This window comes from Copadichromis virginalis, linkage group LG4 (genome assembly GCF_057382275.1).
Source record: "Copadichromis virginalis isolate Kocher_CV1m ecotype Utaka linkage group LG4, C_Virginalis_male_GT1.1, whole genome shotgun sequence".
NCBI lineage: Eukaryota > Metazoa > Chordata > Actinopteri > Cichliformes > Cichlidae > Copadichromis > Copadichromis virginalis.
In genome coordinates this window covers 8,879,133-8,903,984 of record NC_140621.1, presented here as the reverse complement: position 1 = coordinate 8,903,984, position 24,852 = coordinate 8,879,133, and positions in this window count along the sequence as shown.

Here is a 24,852-nt window from a genome sequence, read left to right as displayed (position 1 = left end):
GAGTTCTATAATATAAAGCCATAAACATGTTTGTCTGAGTCTTCTATCAAAAGTTACAGCTATTTATATGAAGTTGTACAAAAACGCTTTCTTTCGCCAAGACAGTGCGTTTCTCACTGTTACATGCATTTGAATGGGGAACTCGACCGAAACAAAGTATAGGTTTTCATTATGTGAATAACTTGGAAATCTTAGCTCAAACAGCTGCAAAACCTGTTTGCCCAGCACGGAGACCTTGAGTTCTATAAGATAAAGCCATAAACATGTGTATCCGAGTCTTCTATCAAAAGTTACAGCTATTTCTATGAAGTTGTACAAAAACGCTTTCTTTCGCCAAGACAGTGCGTTTCTCACTGTTACATGCATTTTGAATGGGGAACTCGACCGAAACAAAGTATAGGTTTTCATTATGTGAATAACTTGGAAATCTTAGCTCAAACAGCTGCAAAACCTGTTTGCCCAGCACGGAGACCTTGAGTTCTATAAGATAAAGCCATAAACATGTGTATCCGAGTCTTCTATCAAAAGTTACAGCTATTTATATGAAGTTGTACAAAAACGCTTTCTTTCGCCAAGACAGTGCGTTTCTCACTGTTACATGCATTTTGAATGGGGAACTCGACCGAAACAAAGTATAGGTTTTCATTATGTGAATAACTTGGAAATCTTAGCTCAAACAGCTGCAAAACCTGTTTGCCCAGCACGGAGACCTTGAGTTCTATAAGATAAAGCCATAAACATGTGTATCCGAGTCTTCTATCAAAAGTTACAGCTATTTATATGAAGTTGTACAAAAACGCTTTCTTTCGCCAAGACAGTGCGTTTCTCACTGTTACATGCATTTGAATGGGGAACTCGACCGAAACAAAGTATAGGTTTTCATTATGTGAATAACTTGGAAATCATAGCTCAAACAGCTGCAAAACCTGTTTGCCCAGCACAGAGACCTTGAGTTCTATAAGATAAAGCCATAAACATGTTTGTCTGAGTCTTCTATCAAAAGTTACAGCTATTCCTATGAAGTTGTACAAAAACGCTTTCTTTCGCCAAGACAGTGCGTTTCTCACTGTTACATGCATTTGAATGGGGAACTCCACCGAAACAAAGTATAGGTTTTCATTATGTGAATAACTTGGAAATCATAGCTCAAACAGCTGCAAAACCTGTTTGCCCAGCACAGAGACCTTGAGTTCTATAAGATAAAGCCATAAACATGTTTGTCTGAGTCTTCTATCAAAAGTTACAGCTATTCCTATGAAGTTGTACAAAAACGCTTTCTTTCGCCAAGACAGTGCGTTTCTCACTGTTACATGCATTTGAATGGGGAACTCGACCGAAACAAAGTATAGGTTTTCATTATGTGAATAACTTGGAAATCTTAGCTCAAACAGCTGCAAAACCTGTTTTCCCAGCACGGAGACCTTGAGTTCTATAATATAAGGCCATAAACATGTTTGTCTGAGTCTTCTATCAAAAGTTACAGCTATTTATATGAAGTTGTACAAAAACGCTTTCTTTCGCCAAGACAGTGCGTTTCTCACTGTTACATGCATTTGAATGGGGAACTCCACCGAAACAAAGTATAGGTTTTCATTATGTGAATAACTTGGAAATCTTAGCTCAAACAGCTGCAAAACCTGTTTTCCCAGCACGGAGACCTTGAGTTCTATAATATAAGGCCATAAACATGTTTGTCTGAGTCTTCTATCAAAAGTTACAGCTATTTATATGAAGTTGTACAAAAACGCTTTCTTTCGCCAAGACAGTGCGTTTCTCACTGTTACATGCATTTGAATGGGGAACTCGACCGAAACAAAGTATAGGTTTTCATTATGTGAATAACTTGGAAATCTTAGCTCAAACAGCTGCAAAACCTGTTTGCCCAGCACGGAGACCTTGAGTTCTATAAGATAAAGCCATAAACATGTGTATCCGAGTCTTCTATCAAAAGTTACAGCTATTTATATGAAGTTGTACAAAAACGCTTTCTTTCGCCAAGACAGTGCGTTTCTCACTGTTACATGCATTTTGAATGGGGAACTCGACCGAAACAAAGTATAGGTTTTCATTATGTGAATAACTTGGAAATCTTAGCTCAAACAGCTGCAAAACCTGTTTGCCCAGCACGGAGACCTTGAGTTCTATAAGATAAAGCCATAAACATGTGTATCCGAGTCTTCTATCAAAAGTTACAGCTATTTATATGAAGTTGTACAAAAACGCTTTCTTTCGCCAAGACAGTGCGTTTCTCACTGTTACATGCATTTTGAATGGGGAACTCGACCGAAACAAAGTATAGGTTTTCATTATGTGAATAACTTGGAAATCTTAGCTCAAACAGCTGCAAAACCTGTTTGCCCAGCACGGAGACCTTGAGTTCTATAAGATAAAGCCATAAACATGTGTATCCGAGTCTTCTATCAAAAGTTACAGCTATTTATATGAAGTTGTACAAAAACGCTTTCTTTCGCCAAGACAGTGCGTTTCTCACTGTTACATGCATTTTGAATGGGGAACTCGACCGAAACAAAGTATAGGTTTTCATTATGTGAATAACTTGGAAATCTTAGCTCAAACAGCTGCAAAACCTGTTTGCCCAGCACGGAGACCTTGAGTTCTATAAGATAAAGCCATAAACATGTGTATCCGAGTCTTCTATCAAAAGTTACAGCTATTTATATGAAGTTGTACAAAAACGCTTTCTTTCGCCAAGACAGTGCGTTTCTCACTGTTACATGCATTTTGAATGGGGAACTCGACCGAAACAAAGTATAGGTTTTCATTATGTGAATAACTTGGAAATCTTAGCTCAAACAGCTGCAAAACCTGTTTGCCCAGCACGGAGACCTTGAGTTCTATAAGATAAAGCCATAAACATGTGTATCCGAGTCTTCTATCAAAAGTTACAGCTATTTATATGAAGTTGTACAAAAACGCTTTCTTTCGCCAAGACAGTGCGTTTCTCACTGTTACATGCATTTGAATGGGGAACTCGACCGAAACAAAGTATAGGTTTTCATTATGTGAATAACTTGGAAATCTTAGCTCAAACAGCTGCAAAACCTGTTTTCCCAGCACGGAAACCTTGAGTTCTATAAGATAAAGCCATAAACATGTTTGTCTGAGTCTTCTATCAAAAGTTACAGCTATTTATATGAAGTTGTACAAAAACGCTTTCTTTCGCCAAGACAGTGCGTTTCTCACTGTTACATGCATTTTGAATGGGGAACTCGACCGAAACAAAGTGTAGGTTTTCATTATGTGAATAACTTGGAAATCTTAGCTCAAACAGCTGCAAAACCTGTTTTCCCAGCACGGAGACCTTGAGTTCTATAATATAAGGCCATAAACATGTTTGTCTGAGTCTTCTATCAAAAGTTACAGCTATTTCTATGAAGTTGTACAAAAACGCTTTCTTTCGCCAAGACAGTGCGTTTCTCACTGTTACATGCATTTGAATGGGGAACTCGACCGAAACAAAGTATAGGTTTTCATTATGTGAATAACTTGGAAATCTTAGCTCAAACAGCTGCAAAACCTGTTTGCCCAGCACGGAGACCTTGAGTTCTATAAGATAAAGCCATAAACATGTGTATCCGAGTCTTCTATCAAAAGTTACAGCTATTTCTATGAAGTTGTACAAAAACGCTTTCTTTCGCCAAGACAGTGCGTTTCTCACTGTTACATGCATTTTGAATGGGGAACTCGACCGAAACAAAGTATAGGTTTTCATTATGTGAATAACTTGGAAATCTTAGCTCAAACAGCTGCAAAACCTGTTTGCCCAGCACGGAGACCTTGAGTTCTATAAGATAAAGCCATAAACATGTGTATCCGAGTCTTCTATCAAAAGTTACAGCTATTTATATGAAGTTGTACAAAAACGCTTTCTTTCGCCAAGACAGTGCGTTTCTCACTGTTACATGCATTTGAATGGGGAACTCGACCGAAACAAAGTATAGGTTTTCATTATGTGAATAACTTGGAAATCTTAGCTCAAACAGCTGCAAAACCTGTTTTCCCAGCACGGAAACCTTGAGTTCTATAAGATAAAGCCATAAACATGTTTGTCTGAGTCTTCTATCAAAAGTTACAGCTATTTATATGAAGTTGTACAAAAACGCTTTCTTTCGCCAAGACAGTGCGTTTCTCACTGTTACATGCATTTTGAATGGGGAACTCGACCGAAACAAAGTGTAGGTTTTCATTATGTGAATAACTTGGAAATCTTAGCTCAAACAGCTGCAAAACCTGTTTTCCCAGCACGGAGACCTTGAGTTCTATAATATAAGGCCATAAACATGTTTGTCTGAGTCTTCTATCAAAAGTTACAGCTATTTCTATGAAGTTGTACAAAAACGCTTTCTTTCGCCAAGACAGTGCGTTTCTCACTGTTACATGCATTTGAATGGGGAACTCGACCGAAACAAAGTATAGGTTTTCATTATGTGAATAACTTGGAAATCTTAGCTCAAACAGCTGCAAAACCTGTTTGCCCAGCACGGAGACCTTGAGTTCTATAAGATAAAGCCATAAACATGTGTATCCGAGTCTTCTATCAAAAGTTACAGCTATTTCTATGAAGTTGTACAAAAACGCTTTCTTTCGCCAAGACAGTGCGTTTCTCACTGTTACATGCATTTTGAATGGGGAACTCGACCGAAACAAAGTATAGGTTTTCATTATGTGAATAACTTGGAAATCTTAGCTCAAACAGCTGCAAAACCTGTTTGCCCAGCACGGAGACCTTGAGTTCTATAAGATAAAGCCATAAACATGTGTATCCGAGTCTTCTATCAAAAGTTACAGCTATTTATATGAAGTTGTACAAAAACGCTTTCTTTCGCCAAGACAGTGCGTTTCTCACTGTTACATGCATTTTGAATGGGGAACTCGACCGAAACAAAGTATAGGTTTTCATTATGTGAATAACTTGGAAATCTTAGCTCAAACAGCTGCAAAACCTGTTTGCCCAGCACGGAGACCTTGAGTTCTATAAGATAAAGCCATAAACATGTGTATCCGAGTCTTCTATCAAAAGTTACAGCTATTTATATGAAGTTGTACAAAAACGCTTTCTTTCGCCAAGACAGTGCGTTTCTCACTGTTACATGCATTTTGAATGGGGAACTCCACCGAAACAAAGTATAGGTTTTCATTATGTGAATAACTTGGAAATCTTAGCTCAAACAGCTGCAAAACCTGTTTGCCCAGCACGGAGACCTTGAGTTCTATAAGATAAAGCCATAAACATGTGTATCCGAGTCTTCTATCAAAAGTTACAGCTATTTATATGAAGTTGTACAAAAACGCTTTCTTTCGCCAAGACAGTGCGTTTCTCACTGTTACATGCATTTGAATGGGGAACTCGACCGAAACAAAGTATAGGTTTTCATTATGTGAATAACTTGGAAATCTTAGCTCAAACAGCTGCAAAACCTGTTTTCCCAGCACGGAAACCTTGAGTTCTATAAGATAAAGCCATAAACATGTTTGTCTGAGTCTTCTATCAAAAGTTACAGCTATTTATATGAAGTTGTACAAAAACGCTTTCTTTCGCCAAGACAGTGCGTTTCTCACTGTTACATGCATTTTGAATGGGGAACTCGACCGAAACAAAGTGTAGGTTTTCATTATGTGAATAACTTGGAAATCTTAGCTCAAACAGCTGCAAAACCTGTTTTCCCAGCACGGAGACCTTGAGTTCTATAATATAAGGCCATAAACATGTTTGTCTGAGTCTTCTATCAAAAGTTACAGCTATTTCTATGAAGTTGTACAAAAACGCTTTCTTTCGCCAAGACAGTGCGTTTCTCACTGTTACATGCATTTGAATGGGGAACTCGACCGAAACAAAGTATAGGTTTTCATTATGTGAATAACTTGGAAATCTTAGCTCAAACAGCTGCAAAACCTGTTTTCCCAGCACGGAGACCTTGAGTTCTATAATATAAGGCCATAAACATGTTTGTCTGAGTCTTCTATCAAAAGTTACAGCTATTTATATGAAGTTGTACAAAAACGCTTTCTTTCGCCAAGACAGTGCGTTTCTCACTGTTACATGCATTTGAATGGGGAACTCGACCGAAACAAAGTATAGGTTTTCATTATGTGAATAACTTGGAAATCTTAGCTCAAACAGCTGCAAAACCTGTTTTCCCAGCACGGAGACCTTGAGTTCTATAATATAAGGCCATAAACATGTTTGTCTGAGTCTTCTATCAAAAGTTACAGCTATTTATATGAAGTTGTACAAAAACGCTTTCTTTCGCCAAGACAGTGCGTTTCTCACTGTTACATGCATTTGAATGGGGAACTCGACCGAAACAAAGTGTAGGTTTTCATTATGTGAATAACTTGGAAATCTTAGCTCAAACAGCTGCAAAACCTGTTTTCCCAGCACGGAGACCTTGAGTTCTATAATATAAGGCCATAAACATGTTTGTCTGAGTCTTCTATCAAAAGTTACAGCTATTTATATGAAGTTGTACAAAAACGCTTTCTTTCGCCAAGACAGTGCGTTTCTCACTGTTACATGCATTTGAATGGGGAACTCGACCGAAACAAAGTATAGGTTTTCATTATGTGAATAACTTGGAAATCTTAGCTCAAACAGCTGCAAAACCTGTTTTCCCAGCACGGAGACCTTGAGTTCTATAATATAAGGCCATAAACATGTTTGTCTGAGTCTTCTATCAAAAGTTACAGCTATTTATATGAAGTTGTACAAAAACGCTTTCTTTCGCCAAGACAGTGCGTTTCTCACTGTTACATGCATTTGAATGGGGAACTCGACCGAAACAAAGTGTAGGTTTTCATTATGTGAATAACTTGGAAATCTTAGCTCAAACAGCTGCAAAACCTGTTTTCCCAGCACGGAGACCTTGAGTTCTATAATATAAGGCCATAAACATGTTTGTCTGAGTCTTCTATCAAAAGTTACAGCTATTTCTATGAAGTTGTACAAAAACGCTTTCTTTCGCCAAGACAGTGCGTTTCTCACTGTTACATGCATTTGAATGGGGAACTCGACCGAAACAAAGTATAGGTTTTCATTATGTGAATAACTTGGAAATCTTAGCTCAAACAGCTGCAAAACCTGTTTTCCCAGCACGGAAACCTTGAGTTCTATAAGATAAAGCCATAAACATGTTTGTCTGAGTCTTCTATCAAAAGTTACAGCTATTTCTATGAAGTTGTACAAAAACGCTTTCTTTCGCCAAGACAGTGCGTTTCTCACTGTTACATGCATTTGAATGGGGAACTCGACCGAAACAAAGTATAGGTTTTCATTATGTGAATAACTTGGAAATCTTAGCTCAAACAGCTGCAAAACCTGTTTTCCCAGCACGGAGACCTTGAGTTCTATAATATAAGGCCATAAACATGTTTGTCTGAGTCTTCTATCAAAAGTTACAGCTATTTATATGAAGTTGTACAAAAACGCTTTCTTTCGCCAAGACAGTGCGTTTCTCACTGTTACATGCATTTGAATGGGGAACTCGACCGAAACAAAGTATAGGTTTTCATTATGTGAATAACTTGGAAATCTTAGCTCAAACAGCTGCAAAACCTGTTTTCCCAGCACGGAGACCTTGAGTTCTATAATATAAGGCCATAAACATGTTTGTCTGAGTCTTCTATCAAAAGTTACAGCTATTTATATGAAGTTGTACAAAAACGCTTTCTTTCGCCAAGACAGTGCGTTTCTCACTGTTACATGCATTTGAATGGGGAACTCGACCGAAACAAAGTGTAGGTTTTCATTATGTGAATAACTTGGAAATCTTAGCTCAAACAGCTGCAAAACCTGTTTTCCCAGCACGGAGACCTTGAGTTCTATAATATAAGGCCATAAACATGTTTGTCTGAGTCTTCTATCAAAAGTTACAGCTATTTATATGAAGTTGTACAAAAACGCTTTCTTTCGCCAAGACAGTGCGTTTCTCACTGTTACATGCATTTGAATGGGGAACTCGACCGAAACAAAGTATAGGTTTTCATTATGTGAATAACTTGGAAATCTTAGCTCAAACAGCTGCAAAACCTGTTTTCCCAGCACGGAGACCTTGAGTTCTATAATATAAGGCCATAAACATGTTTGTCTGAGTCTTCTATCAAAAGTTACAGCTATTTCTATGAAGTTGTACAAAAACGCTTTCTTTCGCCAAGACAGTGCGTTTCTCACTGTTACATGCATTTGAATGGGGAACTCGACCGAAACAAAGTATAGGTTTTCATTATGTGAATAACTTGGAAATCTTAGCTCAAACAGCTGCAAAACCTGTTTTCCCAGCACGGAGACCTTGAGTTCTATAATATAAGGCCATAAACATGTTTGTCTGAGTCTTCTATCAAAAGTTACAGCTATTTATATGAAGTTGTACAAAAACGCTTTCTTTCGCCAAGACAGTGCGTTTCTCACTGTTACATGCATTTGAATGGGGAACTCGACCGAAACAAAGTATAGGTTTTCATTATGTGAATAACTTGGAAATCTTAGCTCAAACAGCTGCAAAACCTGTTTTCCCAGCACGGAGACCTTGAGTTCTATAATATAAGGCCATAAACATGTTTGTCTGAGTCTTCTATCAAAAGTTACAGCTATTTATATGAAGTTGTACAAAAACGCTTTCTTTCGCCAAGACAGTGCGTTTCTCACTGTTACATGCATTTGAATGGGGAACTCGACCGAAACAAAGTATAGGTTTTCATTATGTGAATAACTTGGAAATCTTAGCTCAAACAGCTGCAAAACCTGTTTTCCCAGCACGGAGACCTTGAGTTCTATAATATAAGGCCATAAACATGTTTGTCTGAGTCTTCTATCAAAAGTTACAGCTATTTATATGAAGTTGTACAAAAACGCTTTCTTTCGCCAAGACAGTGCGTTTCTCACTGTTACATGCATTTGAATGGGGAACTCGACCGAAACAAAGTATAGGTTTTCATTATGTGAATAACTTGGAAATCTTAGCTCAAACAGCTGCAAAACCTGTTTTCCCAGCACGGAGACCTTGAGTTCTATAATATAAGGCCATAAACATGTTTGTCTGAGTCTTCTATCAAAAGTTACAGCTATTTATATGAAGTTGTACAAAAACGCTTTCTTTCGCCAAGACAGTGCGTTTCTCACTGTTACATGCATTTGAATGGGGAACTCGACCGAAACAAAGTATAGGTTTTCATTATGTGAATAACTTGGAAATCTTAGCTCAAACAGCTGCAAAACCTGTTTTCCCAGCACGGAGACCTTGAGTTCTATAATATAAGGCCATAAACATGTTTGTCTGAGTCTTCTATCAAAAGTTACAGCTATTTATATGAAGTTGTACAAAAACGCTTTCTTTCGCCAAGACAGTGCGTTTCTCACTGTTACATGCATTTGAATGGGGAACTCGACCGAAACAAAGTATAGGTTTTCATTATGTGAATAACTTGGAAATCTTAGCTCAAACAGCTGCAAAACCTGTTTTCCCAGCACGGAGACCTTGAGTTCTATAATATAAGGCCATAAACATGTTTGTCTGAGTCTTCTATCAAAAGTTACAGCTATTTATATGAAGTTGTACAAAAACGCTTTCTTTCGCCAAGACAGTGCGTTTCTCACTGTTACATGCATTTGAATGGGGAACTCGACCGAAACAAAGTATAGGTTTTCATTATGTGAATAACTTGGAAATCTTAGCTCAAACAGCTGCAAAACCTGTTTTCCCAGCACGGAGACCTTGAGTTCTATAATATAAGGCCATAAACATGTTTGTCTGAGTCTTCTATCAAAAGTTACAGCTATTTATATGAAGTTGTACAAAAACGCTTTCTTTCGCCAAGACAGTGCGTTTCTCACTGTTACATGCATTTGATTGGGGAACTCGACCGAAACAAAGTATAGGTTTTCATTATGTGAATAACTTGGAAATCTTAGCTCAAACAGCTGCAAAACCTGTTTTCCCAGCACGGAGACCTTGAGTTCTATAATATAAAGCCATAAACATGTTTGTCTGAGTCTTCTATCAAAAGTTACAGCTATTTATATGAAGTTGTACAAAAACGCTTTCTTTCGCCAAGACAGTGCGTTTCTCACTGTTACATGCATTTGAATGGGGAACTCGACCGAAACAAAGTATAGGTTTTCATTATGTGAATAACTTGGAAATCTTAGCTCAAACAGCTGCAAAACCTGTTTGCCCAGCACGGAGACCTTGAGTTCTATAAGATAAAGCCATAAACATGTGTATCCGAGTCTTCTATCAAAAGTTACAGCTATTTCTATGAAGTTGTACAAAAACGCTTTCTTTCGCCAAGACAGTGCGTTTCTCACTGTTACATGCATTTTGAATGGGGAACTCGACCGAAACAAAGTATAGGTTTTCATTATGTGAATAACTTGGAAATCTTAGCTCAAACAGCTGCAAAACCTGTTTGCCCAGCACGGAGACCTTGAGTTCTATAAGATAAAGCCATAAACATGTGTATCCGAGTCTTCTATCAAAAGTTACAGCTATTTATATGAAGTTGTACAAAAACGCTTTCTTTCGCCAAGACAGTGCGTTTCTCACTGTTACATGCATTTTGAATGGGGAACTCGACCGAAACAAAGTATAAGTTTTCATTATGTGAATAACTTGGAAATCTTAGCTCAAACAGCTGCAAAACCTGTTTGCCCAGCACGGAGACCTTGAGTTCTATAAGATAAAGCCATAAACATGTGTATCCGAGTCTTCTATCAAAAGTTACAGCTATTTATATGAAGTTGTACAAAAACGCTTTCTTTCGCCAAGACAGTGCGTTTCTCACTGTTACATGCATTTGAATGGGGAACTCGACCGAAACAAAGTATAGGTTTTCATTATGTGAATAACTTGGAAATCATAGCTCAAACAGCTGCAAAACCTGTTTGCCCAGCACAGAGACCTTGAGTTCTATAAGATAAAGCCATAAACATGTTTGTCTGAGTCTTCTATCAAAAGTTACAGCTATTCCTATGAAGTTGTACAAAAACGCTTTCTTTCGCCAAGACAGTGCGTTTCTCACTGTTACATGCATTTGAATGGGGAACTCCACCGAAACAAAGTATAGGTTTTCATTATGTGAATAACTTGGAAATCATAGCTCAAACAGCTGCAAAACCTGTTTGCCCAGCACAGAGACCTTGAGTTCTATAAGATAAAGCCATAAACATGTTTGTCTGAGTCTTCTATCAAAAGTTACAGCTATTCCTATGAAGTTGTACAAAAACGCTTTCTTTCGCCAAGACAGTGCGTTTCTCACTGTTACATGCATTTGAATGGGGAACTCGACCGAAACAAAGTATAGGTTTTCATTATGTGAATAACTTGGAAATCTTAGCTCAAACAGCTGCAAAACCTGTTTTCCCAGCACGGAGACCTTGAGTTCTATAATATAAGGCCATAAACATGTTTGTCTGAGTCTTCTATCAAAAGTTACAGCTATTTATATGAAGTTGTACAAAAACGCTTTCTTTCGCCAAGACAGTGCGTTTCTCACTGTTACATGCATTTGAATGGGGAACTCGACCGAAACAAAGTATAGGTTTTCATTATGTGAATAACTTGGAAATCTTAGCTCAAACAGCTGCAAAACCTGTTTGCCCAGCACGGAGACCTTGAGTTCTATAAGATAAAGCCATAAACATGTGTATCCGAGTCTTCTATCAAAAGTTACAGCTATTTATATGAAGTTGTACAAAAACGCTTTCTTTCGCCAAGACAGTGCGTTTCTCACTGTTACATGCATTTTGAATGGGGAACTCGACCGAAACAAAGTATAGGTTTTCATTATGTGAATAACTTGGAAATCTTAGCTCAAACAGCTGCAAAACCTGTTTGCCCAGCACGGAGACCTTGAGTTCTATAAGATAAAGCCATAAACATGTGTATCCGAGTCTTCTATCAAAAGTTACAGCTATTTATATGAAGTTGTACAAAAACGCTTTCTTTCGCCAAGACAGTGCGTTTCTCACTGTTACATGCATTTTGAATGGGGAACTCGACCGAAACAAAGTATAGGTTTTCATTATGTGAATAACTTGGAAATCTTAGCTCAAACAGCTGCAAAACCTGTTTGCCCAGCACGGAGACCTTGAGTTCTATAAGATAAAGCCATAAACATGTGTATCCGAGTCTTCTATCAAAAGTTACAGCTATTTATATGAAGTTGTACAAAAACGCTTTCTTTCGCCAAGACAGTGCGTTTCTCACTGTTACATGCATTTTGAATGGGGAACTCGACCGAAACAAAGTATAGGTTTTCATTATGTGAATAACTTGGAAATCTTAGCTCAAACAGCTGCAAAACATGTTTGCCCAGCACGGAGACCTTGAGTTCTATAAGATAAAGCCATAAACATGTGTATCCGAGTCTTCTATCAAAAGTTACAGCTATTTATATGAAGTTGTACAAAAACGCTTTCTTTCGCCAAGACAGTGCGTTTCTCACTGTTACATGCATTTTGAATGGGGAACTCGACCGAAACAAAGTATAGGTTTTCATTATGTGAATAACTTGGAAATCTTAGCTCAAACAGCTGCAAAACCTGTTTGCCCAGCACGGAGACCTTGAGTTCTATAAGATAAAGCCATAAACATGTGTATCCGAGTCTTCTATCAAAAGTTACAGCTATTTATATGAAGTTGTACAAAAACGCTTTCTTTCGCCAAGACAGTGCGTTTCTCACTGTTACATGCATTTGAATGGGGAACTCGACCGAAACAAAGTATAGGTTTTCATTATGTGAATAACTTGGAAATCTTAGCTCAAACAGCTGCAAAACCTGTTTTCCCAGCACGGAAACCTTGAGTTCTATAAGATAAAGCCATAAACATGTTTGTCTGAGTCTTCTATCAAAAGTTACAGCTATTTATATGAAGTTGTACAAAAACGCTTTCTTTCGCCAAGACAGTGCGTTTCTCACTGTTACATGCATTTTGAATGGGGAACTCGACCGAAACAAAGTGTAGGTTTTCATTATGTGAATAACTTGGAAATCTTAGCTCAAACAGCTGCAAAACCTGTTTTCCCAGCACGGAGACCTTGAGTTCTATAATATAAGGCCATAAACATGTTTGTCTGAGTCTTCTATCAAAAGTTACAGCTATTTCTATGAAGTTGTACAAAAACGCTTTCTTTCGCCAAGACAGTGCGTTTCTCACTGTTACATGCATTTGAATGGGGAACTCGACCGAAACAAAGTATAGGTTTTCATTATGTGAATAACTTGGAAATCTTAGCTCAAACAGCTGCAAAACCTGTTTTCCCAGCACGGAGACCTTGAGTTCTATAATATAAGGCCATAAACATGTTTGTCTGAGTCTTCTATCAAAAGTTACAGCTATTTATATGAAGTTGTACAAAAACGCTTTCTTTCGCCAAGACAGTGCGTTTCTCACTGTTACATGCATTTGAATGGGGAACTCGACCGAAACAAAGTATAGGTTTTCATTATGTGAATAACTTGGAAATCTTAGCTCAAACAGCTGCAAAACCTGTTTTCCCAGCACGGAGACCTTGAGTTCTATAATATAAGGCCATAAACATGTTTGTCTGAGTCTTCTATCAAAAGTTACAGCTATTTATATGAAGTTGTACAAAAACGCTTTCTTTCGCCAAGACAGTGCGTTTCTCACTGTTACATGCATTTGAATGGGGAACTCGACCGAAACAAAGTATAGGTTTTCATTATGTGAATAACTTGGAAATCTTAGCTCAAACAGCTGCAAAACCTGTTTTCCCAGCACGGAGACCTTGAGTTCTATAATATAAGGCCATAAACATGTTTGTCTGAGTCTTCTATCAAAAGTTACAGCTATTTATATGAAGTTGTACAAAAACGCTTTCTTTCGCCAAGACAGTGCGTTTCTCACTGTTACATGCATTTGAATGGGGAACTCCACCGAAACAAAGTATAGGTTTTCATTATGTGAATAACTTGGAAATCTTAGCTCAAACAGCTGCAAAACCTGTTTTCCCAGCACGGAGACCTTGAGTTCTATAATATAAGGCCATAAACATGTTTGTCTGAGTCTTCTATCAAAAGTTACAGCTATTTATATGAAGTTGTACAAAAACGCTTTCTTTCGCCAAGACAGTGCGTTTCTCACTGTTACATGCATTTGAATGGGGAACTCGACCGAAACAAAGTATAGGTTTTCATTATGTGAATAACTTGGAAATCTTAGCTCAAACAGCTGCAAAACCTGTTTTCCCAGCACGGAGACCTTGAGTTCTATAATATAAGGCCATAAACATGTTTGTCTGAGTCTTCTATCAAAAGTTACAGCTATTTATATGAAGTTGTACAAAAACGCTTTCTTTCGCCAAGACAGTGCGTTTCTCACTGTTACATGCATTTGAATGGGGAACTCGACCGAAACAAAGTATAGGTTTTCATTATGTGAATAACTTGGAAATCTTAGCTCAAACAGCTGCAAAACCTGTTTTCCCAGCACGGAGACCTTGAGTTCTATAATATAAGGCCATAAACATGTTTGTCTGAGTCTTCTATCAAAAGTTACAGCTATTTATATGAAGTTGTACAAAAACGCTTTCTTTCGCCAAGACAGTGCGTTTCTCACTGTTACATGCATTTGAATGGGGAACTCGACCGAAACAAAGTGTAGGTTTTCATTATGTGAATAACTTGGAAATCTTAGCTCAAACAGCTGCAAAACCTGTTTTCCCAGCACGGAGACCTTGAGTTCTATAATATAAGGCCATAAACATGTTTGTCTGAGTCTTCTATCAAAAGTTACAGCTATTTCTATGAAGTTGTACAAAAACGCTTTCTTTCGCCAAGACAGTGCGTTTCTCACTGTTACATGCATTTGAATGGGGAACTCGACCGAAACAAAGTATAGGTTTTCATTATGTGAATAACTTGGAAATCTTAGCTCAAACAGCTGCAAAACCTGTTTTCCCAGCACGGAGACCTTGAGTTCTATAATATAAGGCCATAAACATGTTTGTCTGAGTCTTCTATCAAAAGTTACAGCTATTTATATGAAGTTGTACAAAAACGCTTTCTTTCGCCAAGACAGTGCGTTTCTCACTGTTACATGCATTTGAATGGGGAACTCGACCGAAACAAAGTATAGGTTTTCATTATGTGAATAACTTGGAAATCTTAGCTCAAACAGCTGCAAAACCTGTTTTCCCAGCACGGAGACCTTGAGTTCTATAATATAAGGCCATAAACATGTTTGTCTGAGTCTTCTATCAAAAGTTACAGCTATTTATATGAAGTTGTACAAAAACGCTTTCTTTCGCCAAGACAGTGCGTTTCTCACTGTTACATGCATTTGAATGGGGAACTCGACCGAAACAAAGTATAGGTTTTCATTATGTGAATAACTTGGAAATCTTAGCTCAAACAGCTGCAAAACCTGTTTTCCCAGCACGGAGACCTTGAGTTCTATAATATAAGGCCATAAACATGTTTGTCTGAGTCTTCTATCAAAAGTTACAGCTATTTATATGAAGTTGTACAAAAACGCTTTCTTTCGCCAAGACAGTGCGTTTCTCACTGTTACATGCATTTGAATGGGGAACTCGACCGAAACAAAGTATAGGTTTTCATTATGTGAATAACTTGGAAATCTTAGCTCAAACAGCTGCAAAACCTGTTTTCCCAGCACGGAGACCTTGAGTTCTATAATATAAGGCCATAAACATGTTTGTCTGAGTCTTCTATCAAAAGTTACAGCTATTTATATGAAGTTGTACAAAAACGCTTTCTTTCGCCAAGACAGTGCGTTTCTCACTGTTACATGCATTTGAATGGGGAACTCGACCGAAACAAAGTGTAGGTTTTCATTATGTGAATAACTTGGAAATCTTAGCTCAAACAGCTGCAAAACCTGTTTTCCCAGCACGGAGACCTTGAGTTCTATAAGATAAAGCCATAAACATGTTTGTCTGAGTCTTCTATCAAAAGTTACAGCTATTCCTATGAAGTTGTACAAAAACGCTTTCTTTCGCCAAGACAGTGCGTTTCTCACTGTTACATGCATTTGAATGGGGAACTCGACCGAAACAAAGTATAGGTTTTCATTATGTGAATAACTTGGAAATCTTAGCTCAAACAGCTGCAAAACCTGTTTTCCCAGCACGGAGACCTTGAGTTCTATAATATAAGGCCATAAACATGTTTGTCTGAGTCTTCTATCAAAAGTTACAGCTATTTATATGAAGTTGTACAAAAACGCTTTCTTTCGCCAAGACAGTGCGTTTCTCACTGTTACATGCATTTGAATGGGGAACTCGACCGAAACAAAGTATAGGTTTTCATTATGTGAATAACTTGGAAATCTTAGCTCAAACAGCTGCAAAACCTGTTTGCCCAGCACGGAGACCTTGAGTTCTATAAGATAAAGCCATAAACATGTGTATCCGAGTCTTCTATCAAAAGTTACAGCTATTTATATGAAGTTGTACAAAAACGCTTTCTTTCGCCAAGACAGTGCGTTTCTCACTGTTACATGCATTTTGAATGGGGAACTCGACCGAAACAAAGTATAGGTTTTCATTATGTGAATAACTTGGAAATCTTAGCTCAAACAGCTGCAAAACCTGTTTGCCCAGCACGGAGACCTTGAGTTCTATAATATAAAGCCATAAACATGTGTATCCGAGTCTTCTATCAAAAGTTACAGCTATTTATATGAAGTTGTACAAAAACGCTTTCTTTCGCCAAGACAGTGCGTTTCTCACTGTTACATGCATTTTGAATGGGGAACTCGACCGAAACAAAGTATAGGTTTTCATTATGTGAATAACTTGGAAATCTTAGCTCAAACAGCTGCAAAACCTGTTTGCCCAGCACGGAGACCTTGAGTTCTATAAGATAAAGCCATAAACATGTGTATCCGAGTCTTCTATCAAAAGTTACAGCTATTTATATGAAGTTGTACAAAAACGCTTTCTTTCGCCAAGACAGTGCGTTTCTCACTGTTACATGCATTTTGAATGGGGAACTCGACCGAAACAAAGTATAGGTTTTCATTATGTGAATAACTTGGAAATCTTAGCTCAAACAGCTGCAAAACCTGTTTGCCCAGCACGGAGACCTTGAGTTCTATAAGATAAAGCCATAAACATGTGTATCCGAGTCTTCTATCAAAAGTTACAGCTATTTATATGAAGTTGTACAAAAACGCTTTCTTTCGCCAAGACAGTGCGTTTCTCACTGTTACATGCATTTGAATGGGGAACTCGACCGAAACAAAGTATAGGTTTTCATTATGTGAATAACTTGGAAATCTTAGCTCAAACAGCTGCAAAACCTGTTTTCCCAGCACGGAAACCTTGAGTTCTATAAGATAAAGCCATAAACATGTTTGTCTGAGTCTTCTATCAAAAGTTACAGCTATTTATATGAAGTTGTACAAAAACGCTTTCTTTCGCCAAGACAGTGCGTTTCTCACTGTTACATGCATTTTGAATGGGGAACTCGACCGAAACAAAGTGTAGGTTTTCATTATGTGAATAACTTGGAAATCTTAGCTCAAACAGCTGCAAAACCTGTTTTCCCAGCACGGAGACCTTGAGTTCTATAATATAAGGCCATAAACATGTTTGTCTGAGTCTTCTATCAAAAGTTACAGCTATTTCTATGAAGTTGTACAAAAACGCTTTCTTTCGCCAAGACAGTGCGTTTCTCACTGTTACATGCATTTGAATGGGGAACTCGACCGAAACAAAGTATAGGTTTTCATTATGTGAATAACTTGGAAATCTTAGCTCAAACAGCTGCAAAACCTGTTTTCCCAGCACGGAGACCTTGAGTTCTATAATATAAGGCCATAAACATGTTTGTCTGAGTCTTCTATCAAAAGTTACAGCTATTTATATGAAGTTGTACAAAAACGCTTTCTTTCGCCAAGACAGTGCGTTTCTCACTGTTACATGCATTTGAATGGGGAACTCGACCGAAACAAAGTATAGGTTTTCATTATGTGAATAACTTGGAAATCTTAGCTCAAACAGCTGCAAAACCTGTTTTCCCAGCACGGAGACCTTGAGTTCTATAATATAAGGCCATAAACATGTTTGTCTGAGTCTTCTATCAAAAGTTACAGCTATTTATATGAAGTTGTACAAAAACGCTTTCTTTCGCCAAGACAGTGCGTTTCTCACTGTTACATGCATTTGAATGGGGAACTCGACCGAAACAAAGTATAGGTTTTCATTATGTGAATAACTTGGAAATCTTAGCTCAAACAGCTGCAAAACCTGTTTTCCCAGCACGGAGACCTTGAGTTCTATAATATAAGGCCATAAACATGTTTGTCTGAGTCTTCTATCAAAAGTTACAGCTATTTATATGAAGTTGTACAAAAACGCTTTCTTTCGCCAAGACAGTGCGTTTCTCACTGTTACATGCATTTGAATGGGGAACTCCACCGAAACAAAGTATAGGTTTTCATTATGTGAATAACTTGGAAATCTTAGCTCAAACAGCTGCAAAACCTGTTTTCCCAGCACGGAGACCTTGAGTTCTATAATATAAGGCCATAAACATGTTTGTCTGAGTCTTCTATCAAAAGTTACAGCTATTTATATGAAGTTGTACAAAAACGCTTTCTTTCGCCAAGACAGTGCGTTTCTCACTGTTACATGCATTTGAATGGGGAACTCGACCGAAACAAAGTATAGGTTTTCATTATGTGAATAACTTGGAAATCTTAGCTCAAACAGCTGCAAAACCTGTTTTCCCAGCACGGAGACCTTGAGTTCTATAATATAAGGCCATAAACATGTTTGTCTGAGTCTTCTATCAAAAGTTACAGCTATTTATATGAAGTTGTACAAAAACGCTTTCTTTCGCCAAGACAGTGCGTTTCTCACTGTTACATGCATTTGAATGGGGAACTCGACCGAAACAAAGTATAGGTTTTCATTATGTGAATAACTTGGAAATCTTAGCTCAAACAGCTGCAAAACCTGTTTTCCCAGCACGGAGACCTTGAGTTCTATAATATAAGGCCATAAACATGTTTGTCTGAGTCTTCTATCAAAAGTTACAGCTATTTATATGAAGTTGTACAAAAACGCTTTCTTTCGCCAAGACAGTGCGTTTCTCACTGTTACATGCATTTGAATGGGGAACTCGACCGAAACAAAGTGTAGGTTTTCATTATGTGAATAACTTGGAAATCTTAGCTCAAACAGCTGCAAAACCTGTTTTCCCAGCACGGAGACCTTGAGTTCTATAATATAAGGCCATAAACATGTTTGTCTGAGTCTTCTATCAAAAGTTACAGCTATTTATATGAAGTTGTACAAAAACGCTTTCTTTCGCCAAGACAGTGCGTTTCTCACTGTTACATGCATTTGAATGGGGAACTCGACCGAAACAAAGTATAGGTTTTCATTATGTGAATAACTTGGAAATCTTAGCTCAAACAGCTGCAAAACCTGTTTTCCCAGCACGGAGACCTTGAGTTCTATAATATAAGGCCATAAACATGTTTGTCTGAGTCTTCTATCAAAAGTTACAGCTATTTATATGAAGTTGTACAAAAACGCTTTCTTTCGCCAAGACAGTGCGTTTCTCACTGTTACATGCATTTGAATGGGGAACTCGACCGAAACAAAGTATAGGTTTTCATTATGTGAATAACTTGGAAATCTTAGCTCAAACAGCTGCAAAACCTGTTTTCCCAGCACGGAGACCTTGAGTTCTATAATATAAGGCCATAAACATGTTTGTCTGAGTCTTCTATCAAAAGTTACAGCTATTTATATGAAGTTGTACAAAAACGCTTTCTTTCGCCAAGACAGTGCGTTTCTCACTGTTACATGCATTTGAATGGGGAACTCGACCGAAACAAAGTATAGGTTTTCATTATGTGAATAACTTGGAAATCTTAGCTCAAACAGCTGCAAAACCTGTTTTCCCAGCACGGAGACCTTGAGTTCTATAATATAAGGCCATAAACATGTTTGTCTGAGTCTTCTATCAAAAGTTACAGCTATTTATATGAAGTTGTACAAAAACGCTTTCTTTCGCCAAGACAGTGCGTTTCTCACTGTTACATGCATTTGATTGGGGAACTCGACCGAAACAAAGTATAGGTTTTCATTATGTGAATAACTTGGAAATCTTAGCTCAAACAGCTGCAAAACCTGTTTGCCCAGCACGGAGACCTTGAGTTCTATAAGATAAAGCCATAAACATGTGTATCCGAGTCTTCTATCAAAAGTTACAGCTATTTCTATGAAGTTGTACAAAAACGCTTTCTTTCGCCAAGACAGTGCGTTTCTCACTGTTACATGCATTTTGAATGGGGAACTCGACCGAAACAAAGTATAGGTTTTCATTATGTGAATAACTTGGAAATCTTAGCTCAAACAGCTGCAAAACCTGTTTGCCCAGCACGGAGACCTTGAGTTCTATAAGATAAAGCCATAAACATGTGTATCCGAGTCTTCTATCAAAAGTTACAGCTATTTATATGAAGTTGTACAAAAACGCTTTCTTTCGCCAAGACAGTGCGTTTCTCACTGTTACATGCATTTTGAATGGGGAACTCGACCGAAACAAAGTATAGGTTTTCATTATGTGAATAACTTGGAAATCTTAGCTCAAACAGCTGCAAAACCTGTTTGCCCAGCACGGAGACCTTGAGTTCTATAAGATAAAGCCATAAACATGTGTATCCGAGTCTTCTATCAAAAGTTACAGCTATTTATATGAAGTTGTACAAAAACGCTTTCTTTCGCCAAGACAGTGCGTTTCTCACTGTTACATGCATTTGAATGGGGAACTGGACCGAAACAAAGTATAGGTTTTCATTATGTGAATAACTTGGAAATCTTAGCTCAAACAGCTGCAAAACCTGTTTTCCCAGCACGGAGACCTTGAGTTCTATAATATAAGGCCATAAACATGTTTGTCTGAGTCTTCTATCAAAAGTTACAGCTATTTATATGAAGTTGTACAAAAACGCTTTCTTTCGCCAAGACAGTGCGTTTCTCACTGTTACATGCATTTGAATGGGGAACTCGACCGAAACAAAGTATAGGTTTTCATTATGTGAATAACTTGGAAATCTTAGCTCAAACAGCTGCAAAACCTGTTTGCCCAGCACGGAGACCTTGAGTTCTATAAGATAAAGCCATAAACATGTGTATCCGAGTCTTCTATCAAAAGTTACAGCTATTTATATGAAGTTGTACAAAAACGCTTTCTTTCGCCAAGACAGTGCGTTTCTCACTGTTACATGCATTTTGAATGGGGAACTCGACCGAAACAAAGTATAGGTTTTCATTATGTGAATAACTTGGAAATCTTAGCTCAAACAGCTGCAAAACCTGTTTGCCCAGCACGGAGACCTTGAGTTCTATAAGATAAAGCCATAAACATGTGTATCCGAGTCTTCTATCAAAAGTTACAGCTATTTATATGAAGTTGTACAAAAACGCTTTCTTTCGCCAAGACAGTGCGTTTCTCACTGTTACATGCATTTTGAATGGGGAACTCGACCGAAACAAAGTATAGGTTTTCATTATGTGAATAACTTGGAAATCTTAGCTCAAACAGCTGCAAAACCTGTTTGCCCAGCACGGAGACCTTGAGTTCTATAAGATAAAGCCATAAACATGTGTATCCGAGTCTTCTATCAAAAGTTACAGCTATTTATATGAAGTTGTACAAAAACGCTTTCTTTCGCCAAGACAGTGCGTTTCTCACTGTTACATGCATTTTGAATGGGGAACTCGACCGAAACAAAGTATAGGTTTTCATTATGTGAATAACTTGGAAATCTTAGCTCAAACAGCTGCAAAACCTGTTTGCCCAGCACGGAGACCTTGAGTTCTATAAGATAAAGCCATAAACATGTGTATCCGAGTCTTCTATCAAAAGTTACAGCTATTTATATGAAGTTGTACAAAAACGCTTTCTTTCGCCAAGACAGTGCGTTTCTCACTGTTACATGCATTTGAATGGGGAACTCGACCGAAACAAAGTATAGGTTTTCATTATGTGAATAACTTGGAAATCTTAGCTCAAACAGCTGCAAAACCTGTTTTCCCAGCACGGAGACCTTGAGTTCTATAAGATAAAGCCATAAACATGTTTGTCTGAGTCTTCTATCAAAAGTTACAGCTATTTATATGAAGTTGTACAAAAACGCTTTCTTTCGCCAAGACAGTGCGTTTCTCACTGTTACATGCATTTTGAATGGGGAACTCGACCGAAACAAAGTGTAGGTTTTCATTATGTGAATAACTTGGAAATCTTAGCTCAAACAGCTGCAAAACCTGTTTTCCCAGCACGGAGACCTTGAGTTCTATAATATAAGGCCATAAACATGTTTGTCTGAGTCTTCTATCAAAAGTTACAGCTATTTCTATGAAGTTGTACAAAAACGCTTTCTTTCGCCAAGACAGTGCGTTTCTCACTGTTACATGCATTTGAATGGGGAACTCGACCGAAACAAAGTATAGGTTTTCATTATGTGAATAACTTGGAAATCTTAGCTCAAACAGCTGCAAAACCTGTTTTCCCAGCACGGAGACCTTGAGTTCTATAATATAAGGCCATAAACATGTTTGTCTGAGTCTTCTATCAAAAGTTACAGCTATTTATATGAAGTTGTACAAAAACGCTTTCTTTCGCCAAGACAGTGCGTTTCTCACTGTTACATGCATTTGAATGGGGAACTCGACCGAAACAAAGTATAGGTTTTCATTATGTGAATAACTTGGAAATCTTAGCTCAAACAGCTGCAAAACCTGTTTTCCCAGCACGGAGACCTTGAGTTCTATAATATAAGGCCATAAACATGTTTGTCTGAGTCTTCTATCAAAAGTTACAGCTATTTATATGAAGTTGTACAAAAACGCTTTCTTTCGCCAAGACAGTGCGTTTCTCACTGTTACATGCATTTGAATGGGGAACTCGACCGAAACAAAGTATAGGTTTTCATTATGTGAATAACTTGGAAATCTTAGCTCAAACAGCTGCAAAACCTGTTTTCCCAGCACGGAGACCTTGAGTTCTATAATATAAGGCCATAAACATGTTTGTCTGAGTCTTCTATCAAAAGTTACAGCTATTTATATGAAGTTGTACAAAAACGCTTTCTTTCGCCAAGACAGTGCGTTTCTCACTGTTACATGCATTTGAATGGGGAACTCCACCGAAACAAAGTATAGGTTTTCATTATGTGAATAACTTGGAAATCTTAGCTCAAACAGCTGCAAAACCTGTTTTCCCAGCACGGAGACCTTGAGTTCTATAATATAAGGCCATAAACATGTTTGTCTGAGTCTTCTATCAAAAGTTACAGCTATTTATATGAAGTTGTACAAAAACGCTTTCTTTCGCCAAGACAGTGCGTTTCTCACTGTTACATGCATTTGAATGGGGAACTCGACCGAAACAAAGTATAGGTTTTCATTATGTGAATAACTTGGAAATCTTAGCTCAAACAGCTGCAAAACCTGTTTTCCCAGCACGGAGACCTTGAGTTCTATAATATAAGGCCATAAACATGTTTGTCTGAGTCTTCTATCAAAAGTTACAGCTATTTATATGAAGTTGTACAAAAACGCTTTCTTTCGCCAAGACAGTGCGTTTCTCACTGTTACATGCATTTGATTGGGGAACTCGACCGAAACAAAGTATAGGTTTTCATTATGTGAATAACTTGGAAATCTTAGCTCAAACAGCTGCAAAACCTGTTTTCCCAGCACGGAGACCTTGAGTTCTATAATATAAGGCCATAAACATGTTTGTCTGAGTCTTCTATCAAAAGTTACAGCTATTTATATGAAGTTGTACAAAAACGCTTTCTTTCGCCAAGACAGTGCGTTTCTCACTGTTACATGCATTTGAATGGGGAACTCGACCGAAACAAAGTATAGGTTTTCATTATGTGAATAACTTGGAAATCTTAGCTCAAACAGCTGCAAAACCTGTTTTCCCAGCACGGAGACCTTGAGTTCTATAAGATAAAGCCATAAACATGTGTATCCGAGTCTTCTATCAAAAGTTACAGCTATTTCTATGAAGTTGTACAAAAACGCTTTCTTTCGCCAAGACAGTGCGTTTCTCACTGTTACATGCATTTTGAATGGGGAACTCGACCGAAACAAAGTATAGGTTTTCATTATGTGAATAACTTGGAAATCTTAGCTCAAACAGCTGCAAAACCTGTTTGCCCAGCACGGAGACCTTGAGTTCTATAAGATAAAGCCATAAACATGTGTATCCGAGTCTTCTATCAAAAGTTACAGCTATTTATATGAAGTTGTACAAAAACGCTTTCTTTCGCCAAGACAGTGCGTTTCTCACTGTTACATGCATTTTGAATGGGGAACTCGACCGAAACAAAGTATAGGTTTTCATTATGTGAATAACTTGGAAATCTTAGCTCAAACAGCTGCAAAACCTGTTTGCCCAGCACGGAGACCTTGAGTTCTATAAGATAAAGCCATAAACATGTGTATCCGAGTCTTCTATCAAAAGTTACAGCTATTTATATGAAGTTGTACAAAAACGCTTTCTTTCGCCAAGACAGTGCGTTTCTCACTGTTACATGCATTTGAATGGGGAACTCGACCGAAACAAAGTATAGGTTTTCATTATGTGAATAACTTGGAAATCTTAGCTCAAACAGCTGCAAAACCTGTTTGCCCAGCACAGAGACCTTGAGTTCTATAAGATAAAGCCATAAACATGTGTATCCGAGTCTTCTATCAAAAGTTACAGCTATTTCTATGAAGTTGTACAAAAACGCTTTCTTTCGCCAAGACAGTGTTTCTCACTGTTACATGCATTTGAATGGGGAACTCGACCGAAACAAAGTATAAGTTTTCATTATG